Consider the following 9389-nt stretch of genomic DNA (forward strand, 5'->3'; position numbering starts at 1 on the left):
GGGTAACACACAAACTGGCATGAAGGCACACACAGAAACCGTGGAGACCATCCTGGTTGGCCAGTGGGAATGTGTCTCTGCCTATTATTTGCTTTGGTTCCAGGTTTCCACTTTTCTTGGGTTCATCATGTGAAGGATGTGTTGCTGCAGGGTTTCAGAGGTCAGGTCTGCTACACAAACAGAAGGCCTCTTTATCCTGAGGCTAGAATCAGCTAAAACTCCTGGAGAAAAAGAGGGGGAGGACAGCAGAGAAATGTGCTGAGCAATATTGCAATTTCGTATGTGCCCTATTCTTTTCTTCTCTCCTTGGCTACAGATTTTCTGGTGTCCTAGAACTGCTGAAAAGATGAATGCTTCAATTTTGTCTACAGTTTTGTTTTGTTTGTTTTTTAAAAAAATATGTTTTAGTCAAGACTGAAATATCGAGGCTTATGGTTTTGGTTTTCATTGAAACATCTCCAGAACTATTGGGTGGAATTCCAATGAATTAAGTCGTTTCCCTGAGGCCTAATTATAATATCATTGATGTTCCTGACTTTTCAGCTAGAAGAGTCAAAGTACATGTAAATTTTTTTGTTTTGTTTTTGGAGTGAGGTCTGGGTTTAGATGAATTTGAAGGTTTTACATACCATAGGTTAATAATTTATTTTGGAAATTGCATTTTTGTTTATAAAAGTTGCATTAATTGTGGAGACTATCTGGCAAAATAGAACTACAAGGGTAATAAACATTTGTTTGCCAGGACTTATTTTCTGCAGTAATAAGGTATTAGCAATGCTAACTTTCAGATTGGCCCACAAAAAAGAGCCATTGCTGCAGCAGTGTATTTGTGTTTCTTGCCAAATGTTAGCAGGTTAGCATTAACCAATACCATAATCAATGTGGAGTGTGAGTAGCATTCATCTCAAGGAAGCAGACTTACCTATTTGGTCAAAATATGGTCATTTTTTCCTCGCTTATGGACAAGGAAAAAGTTGAGATAGTTGGTAGCTTACTATAAGGACAGTTCACTTGAACACAGTTATGTGAGGCAAACCTTTGCAAAGCTTTCTGTTTTGATCCCAACATCCCAGAAAAATTCCCTACTTATTTGTTGTCTATCATGAATAAAAAGACAAGATCAAATTTGTGGGCAGATTGGAACGTTTTAAGTCTGACAGATTGTTCTGTCATTATTGTCCCTCCCTCTGTTTCTTTCTGTTCTGCACCTCCTTCGTTCAGGTCCTCCCACCAGTTCACGTAGCTATCATTCTCATGCTCATCTTTACTAAATACAAGAATGAGTTCATTTAAGACCAGAAGTCTATTATCAGCCAAATGTGGTCTGGAACTAAACTCCATCGACATCCAGGAGCAACCTCTAAAAATAGTCATGTTTCGTTTTCATTTGTGTGAACCCTTGATTTTATGCCCTGTTTCTACCTGGTAAACAAACTCGTTCCTTTTGAATTGGGATTTTAGAGCACACTGTGCAGCTACCCCTGGAGTGCAGATTAGCAGCAACAGGAAACTTAACTGCTTATTTTACCATAATACATCTGAACATAACCACTGATAAGCATTTTGCCCCCGACAGTGAGGCAAAAGCTCCTCTGTCTCCAAACTGAGAAGCAACAGACGATTTATCTTCCCTCGGGCTGGAGGAGATATCAAGCTGCAGCGGCAGCAGAAGCAGCATCCTAACACCCCACTTCCAGCAGGGCTTCCATCTCCTCTGCCAGCTGTCAGCTCAAAATGTCTTCTGCCTGTCACACCACAGCTTTCAGCTCAATCTGTATCTGTCTGCCCACCTACCACCTCACTTTCTTTCCAAAGTTAGAAATGAGGTTTTGCATTATGGCTGAATATCAATGTGTATCCTGGAACCCCAACAACTGAAATATTGCTGATGCATTTGACAAGCGTCATTCTCACCACTGTATTCTCACTCTGGACCCACTGCTCATGACAGTAAGCACTTTTCCGTTTGTCATTGCGCTGTCACAAGCATTATAACTTCTAAAAGTGCTTTCTGTTTGTCTGTTTTGAGATGGGGTTTTTTTATGCTTGCTGAAGCAGCTGCATCCTTCTTCCCCGGGAGCATGTTGACTTTGTGGCCTTAGCCTGCTTTAAGGCTTGGTGTAGGCTTGCTCCAAGGTTAGCACTGAAGCTTGTTGAGACCGATGGACAAACTAATGAGCCCCTGAAGAGTCATGGATATGACCCAAGGTTTGATTAGATCACAGAGATGGGGAAGTTGCAGAGGGAGATGTATGGATGCAAAGGTTGGGTGGTTTATATGAATGGGGTCAGGAAAGCCAGAGGGAAAGACAGTTTGACTTTGAAATTAGGATCACAGAAACGACTAAGAAACGACAGTTATGCCAGTGGCTCTTTGTGGTCATTACTTAAGTGCAGCAGTGTTTGGAACACTAACATAAGATTACTGACATGCTCACAGTGACGGTAATTTTTTTGAGAACTATGAATTAGCATGCTAAGATACTAACACAAATGTATGAGCTAAGACTTAAAGTCTTGCAGGTATTTAGTTAGAAACCAAAAATACTGGAAAAATGTCACAGAAGTTAAACAGCTATAGCTGTCGAAACATTTTACTCAAATAAGTAAATTCAGCCTCATTGTAGCATATGAGGAAGATTAAACACCACACTAACATGTGCTATGGCATTCAGAAGTACTAATCCTGAAGACTACTTATATAAGAAAGCTACCTAACACAGTTCAGGCTGTGTTGAAGAAAATAAAGATAGTCATAATGTATACTGTATATCCATGTGTGTTTGTGCATGTTTCGATAAACTGCTGCACATATTTCCCATTTTCCTAGTACATTATAAAGAAATAAAGTGTTGTTATTGTGGTCGTCAAACACATTATCCTGCTAAAAGAGGCCACGGCCACCAGAGAATATCGTTTCTATGTAAGGGTCTAAACTAACATCCACATGGTTGGGAGAATTCAAGGTTTTCCAGCAGAACATTGCCAAAATATCACACTGCCTCAGCCAGCTTGCCTTCTTCCAATAATGCATTCTGATGCTGGGTGTTCCCCAGGTAAGCAACACATGCACCCAGCCATCCATGTAAGAAAATGTGATTCATTAGAGCAGGACACCTTCTTCCATTGGTCCTCCGTTCAGTTCCGATGTTCACTAGCTCACCGTTGGTGCTTTCAGCGGTAAACAGGGGTCACCATATTCACCCTGACTGCTCTGCAGCTATGCAGAGAAAAGCACTGTATATTCTGTTCTGTCAAAACCAGGATTAACTTTTTCTTTTCGGCATTTTGAACTGCAGTCGGCTGTCTGTTAAATGAGACCACATGGGCCTTTGGGACCACATGCATCAATGAGCCTTGGCCAGCCATGACCATGTTATTGTTGTTACTGTTCCTTCCTTGGACCACTTTTGGTAGATTTTGACCACTGCAGACTGGGAACACCCCACAAGAGCTGCAGTTCTGAACTCCTCACACTTGCCCATTTTTTCTGTTTCTAATTCTTTAGCTTTAAGGACTAAATATTCACTTGCTCCATAACATAGCCCACCTTCTTAAAGGTGCCACGATGAAGAGATAGTCAGTGTTATTCACCTCGAGTGTCCATGGTCATAATTTTATGCTTGATCGGTGGATATGAGTCTAAGTTCGCAGTTAAATGGTACTGCCTTCTGCAGTAGAGGATGAATGATCCAGTGGGTGATGTAGGGTCAAATTCTGTATTAGTGCAATATTTTCAAATCCAATAACAATCTGTCACCATCCCATTGGAATCCTATGAAAACTACAGATGGACATCACTTGACTGTTTCAAGATGTTTTTCTCTTTACTTGGTCACCTTCACAGTGACTCAGACAAAAAAGAGAGAGAGAGGAGAAGCAAAGCTTGTGTGATTCCTCTTTGGCAGAACAACTCCAAGATTCTCAGGATAGATGACCCATTAGGACTGGGTGACTAAAACGGGAACTCAATCTAATGCCTCATTGCCCCTCAGAGATGAGACAAGCTTTATGGCTTGAACTCTCCCAAAGGGATCTCTTTCTTTTTACACTGGTCATACTCTAATCTCACACATCGCTGTCTCGCTTAATCCGAAAATAATATCAACACCCATTAGCAGAGGCACAGACCTGGAAAATCCAATTTGAAATTCATACTGTGGTGTTTGCAGACCTGATGATTCCACACGTGTGATGTCACGTGTCAATTTACTGGACATTTATTCCGGACGGGTGAAGCAGTTCTGGACGAAGAAATGTATTAATTTCTACTTCTCAGTCCCAGTCTAAGAACATCAATGACTTTGATGAGCCTCTAACTTTTATTTAGTCCCACTGTCAGGTCAACATTTTCACTTATCTAGTAACAGGTCAATATCCAGATAGATTACCTCAAAACGGAAGACAAACACATAATTCTGAGACTGTGAATCTTCATCTTAATTAGTGATCCCAGACTTCTTCTCTAGCACCAGCCTGAGGTTGATATTTTTTATTTTCAGTGAAGTGTCTGGACAGCTATAGCCAATGAGCCCTTCTAGATAAATTCAGCACTACATTTTTATATATCGTAATCATCAGGCTAATTTGTTTTCTTGCTCACTACTGATGAATATTTGCAAAACTAATTCTATTTCTAATTAGCAAATATGTGTCATGGTCCGGGTGTGTGCCAGTGTGTCTCCCTCCGAGCCGGCATCTCCACCCCTGGGAGGGGCCTCGGTGTTCTGCTGATTGCTCACACCTGTGGGTAATTTAGCCGGGGACTCATAAGGCCAGCGCACTTAACCTCTCTTCGCCAGATTCTCAGCTAACTCTAGTTAGTGCAGGCCACCACTGTGATTTCGCACTTGCTTTGTGAATTACCTTGTCTCATTGTGTGTTTCTCTCATAGCCACACCAAGCTGCCAAACACTAATCTCTGCCGAAGAGCTCCAACCCGGACACTGGACCACCTGACAGTCCCACAGGCTGTTCACCCGAACCACCTCCCTGCCTCCACGCCAGGAATTTCGGACCACACACCCGGACCACTCACCCCTCCACGTCACCACCGGCCACCCGCGTGACTCTGACCCTTTCCCTGGACCTAGTCTGACTCTCCCTCCAGCCCAATCCCCGGAACTGCTGTTTCCACTGACCAAGACCAGATTGCTTACTTAGCCCAGGCTGCTTAAGACCCCTTTGATTCAGTTGTGGCACTTTGCACTTGTTAACCTCACTTTCCAGTTTATGAACACTTACTGAGTAAATAAACATCGTCTCTAAAACTACTTACATGCTGTTCGGCGTCCTGCATTTGAGTCCTTTCACCTTTGAGGCAGCCTCGGCCGTGACAATACGAGCATTTCCAGTGGTTGAAAAAAGACTTTGCTAGGATGATTGTTTTTGATTCCCTGCTGTGCAAAACACAGCCTAACCAAACCACTAGAACGCCTGAAGATGTTTATGAAGCATTTTACTATGATTTTATTTTATTTATTTTGGTCACATCGCTTCTCGGTGAGTCTGGCGCCCTTGAAATAATCAAAGCATCAGAGTGTGGACATATTGAGAGAAGTTCATAAATGTATTATAAAAGATTTGCACATAAAAACATCATGTGCTTATGCTATGCACCATCACTCACAAGGCACACTACCACAGCTAGCTCCCTGTTGCTAACTTTACTAACTCAATTACCACAGAGTGATTACTTACTGAAATAATCAGGTTTAGTTTTATGGACAGGACACATAAGCAGCTACTTTGGTTTCTCTGGACATTTTTGTAAGGTGATTAGTTTGGCCAGGAGCACCAATGGAGCATTTTAATAAACCAAATTTGATTGGTTGGCACTTGAAAAGTTCATTTTTACACCCCACAATACGATATTAACTTATCAAAATACTACATGATTGCGACTTTTAACATTATGTGAGTACTGCAATGAAATATTCCAATTTATCACAGTTTTTAAACTGCAATTTAAGTCCTCAAATGTTACATTTTGAGGACATAAATTGGGACGAATGATGTATCAGAATAATACAAAGTGACCGGTGTCAGTCAGTAACCTTCCTGTTCTGTATGAATATAACCAAAATACAGTCAGCTGGCAGCTAATTGACTTGAGCCCCTGGGAGATGTCCTTACTGATAAAGACTCATTTAGACTGATGGCAACATATTGGCAATCTGTCTGCAAAGCAATTATTTGTAAACTGATTGCAGTCGGTCCAAGTCAGACTGTGACTGTTTGCAGGACAGTTCCTATCACGCGATCTCTGTGTTGCCTTAATATCAAAAGTACAGCTTGAGGTGCAACAACCTCAAGCTCTGGGCAACCATTTAGTTACTCATGTGACTGAGCTGTTAGCTTGCTCTGATTTAAGAGTTTGCTTTGTCAAGCTAAGCATGTCCAGTGTTGGCTAACGTTATCTCAGGATAGTGGCACATGAGGTGAGCCCTCTTGTTCATAGTATTCCCAGAGTTTTCAGTTTATTTCATAAAATACTGATATTTGGTGTCCCTGCACCCATACAATACTGCTACGCAAAATATTTAGATACACTGCTGTATCATTACCCCCCACCCCTAATGCTGATTTTGATATTGTTTATATTAAAACCTGGTGACAGGTGGTTATAGTGCAATGTTCTGCTGGGGAATGGTGGGAATCAAGTGGATCTTACTCACAGAAACACTCGTACAGAGCAAGGCTGATCTCTGAAAATGTTTTAGTAACGTTCCAGTAAAACTGGTCAGTAAATTATCCTAAGATGCCACATGACTCCAACCCATCCAAGAAAACAAAAAGCGGTGGGGTCATGTGGGCTGCCCCGGGCTCTGTGGGGCTTGGCGATGCTGCTATCGGCCCCAGTCCGGATGGGCCTGGGCCCCCTGCTCTTGGTGGATTCCAGGAAATGGGGGTGCTCACGGAAGGGGTGCTTATCCACATGGGAAAATAAATCTGTTGGGCATTTTCTTGGCCTTCAATAATAACAATAATTCTGATTATACTGTGCCCAATGGGACAGGCAAAAAAAAGAAGAAGAATATTATGGGCATGGTAATATCAGTTGGGCTGTAATAATGACAGTGATATCTCTGCAAAGAGCCAGAACTATCCCACAGGAAAATTTTGCACCTGGAACAATGCACAACAATGTCAGTTTATTACAATCCTTGCCAGCTGCAGCTGAGTCTCGTCTTCTTTTCTTCCTTAAATCTACTGCACACGTAAAAGAAGAGCAACCATTAAAAAAAAAAAGCCCTCCAACATGGACATGTAATTAATTAGTCAGAATATGTAGTAGACCTTTGTTCAGGCTGATATTATTCATGGGATAACTGCCTGAAAAGGCTAATGAGCCACACAGTGTCAACAGACGGTGGTGTACTGGCCAAAAAAAACTTTTAATTTGACAGTTCTATTGTCTATCATCAAGAGGGGGGAAGACGGAGAATTCCTCAAGGCTTCTGGGTGACTGTGTCTGTTGGCATGTTCAAAACAGCGGCAGTAGCCAGTAATGTGGAGTAGCTCCGTCTGCTCAGCGGGCTTGAAACAAATGGGTTATTTAGAGCCTACTTCATTTGCACTTGTGGAGAAAGGGCAGAAAGGAAATGAGAACCCCTTGACGGTTCAGTGTTGGATGTATTTAATTAGCCAATTCACTCTCTGCTTTGCTGCCTCGGTGGGCACAATGCTTCTTTGTATTATAAAAAGTAATTGTCACTTGCCGCATCAGCATTAAGCAGATCCAGGCATGCAGTGAGGAGAAGGAAGGAGAAAAAGTCCCCTTGTCCTCACTAGGAGCCTGTAAAAATAGACGTGCAGGCAGATATTATGCTGCACTGTTGGTCGGAGATAACCTATGCACACTGGGTGCCATGTTCATGAGCCGTGAAGTAGAGGTGTGTGCATCACATGCTTCAGTGGTAATCTGTAATAGATCATTTTGCTTTACTCATCTGGCTGGCCTCTGGAGGCAGTTTTGCTCATAAGCAGGAAGGAAAAGTATTTCTCTCCTGATTTATGGGGCAAGTTCAAGCATTCAAATGCGACACTGATGACATGCTCTCCATACAACATTTGAAAATATGAATTAAATGTGTCAAATTAATAAATCACCTTTTTTTTCACAGGCAAAAAAAAAAGGAGTCGAGGGATGAACAGTGACTGGTAGTGATGACAGGTAGAATAACTGTTGGTGACACAGAGTGGGTACATGAGTTAAACTAGCGTCAACTTTGAGGTGAGCAGTTGAAGTGACAGCTAAGTGAAAGATATGGCTTTCTGACATTACATAAGGGAGAATATACAGCTAGGTCTATATGTTTTTGGACAAGGACAGTTTTTCTAGGTTTCTTATTCACAACACCACAGTGAATTTTAAATCAAGACAATCAAGACTTGGTTGGAGTGCAGTGTTTCAGTTTTAATTCATGGGGTCTAACAAAAGTTTTGCATTAAATGTTCAGGAGTTATAGATATATTTTATTTACAGTTAACCATTTTTAGAAGCTCAAATTTAATTGGACAGTTAACTGCTAAACAGTTTCATGGACAGGTGAGGCAGGTTCCCTTGTTATTCAGTAACAAATTAAGCAGACAAAAGAGCTTAAGTCGATTGCACATGTTGGACTTGTATTTCGTAGCTGTTCATTGGAGGTATCAAGAGGAGGCCCAACCTGACGTTGATGTAAATGACGGAGGACATCAAAACAAAACAAAACAAAACATAAAATCTAAATAAAAAAAGTAAGATGAAAGTGCCAAAAACTGCAGTTCCTTCACTGGCCACTTGACGCTGCATCAAAAAGAGAGTAAGTCCCCATAGACTGCCATGTTAAAATTCTGAACTTTACAGGATTAATAAACATGTTTTACAACCTAATAACAAATATGGTTCCAGCGTCTATGGACAGTTTTCCCTTTCATAACAACTGTATAGCTAGTTGCCAGTCGCAGGAACCCAAAACATGGTAGGTGTGTTTTATCATGATTCATATAATACTGATGATGGATTTTTAGGCTAATAGTTAGACTAACACACTTACCTCTCATCTTTTCTTTCCTCACAAAACCAATCGATCCTCCACTTCTTTAAAGTGTCTCCCAGCGCAATTCTTAGTATATTTTGGTTCCTGCAACTGGTCCATCGGGTTATTGTCTCCCCAGAAACACTTCCGTTGTGCTTTTGGAAATCTGTTTTTTCCTATTTCCGTTGTCATTTTTCCTATTTCCGTTGTGTTTTGTGTGCTTTTGCAGTGTTTTTCTTATTGCTGGTGTTTTCTTAAGTTGCAGTCCGTTTGGCCTCTCAGGGCCACCATACTTTGCCCTTGTCTCTCCTCATTTCTTGCAAGCTTGTGTCTTTGCTAAATAAAAATGAATGCAGCCAGTGAGGA

Source organism: Aulonocara stuartgranti (assembly GCF_965226115.1).
Source record: "Aulonocara stuartgranti genome assembly, chromosome: 11".
Classification (NCBI taxonomy): Eukaryota; Metazoa; Chordata; class Actinopteri; order Cichliformes; family Cichlidae; genus Aulonocara; species Aulonocara stuartgranti.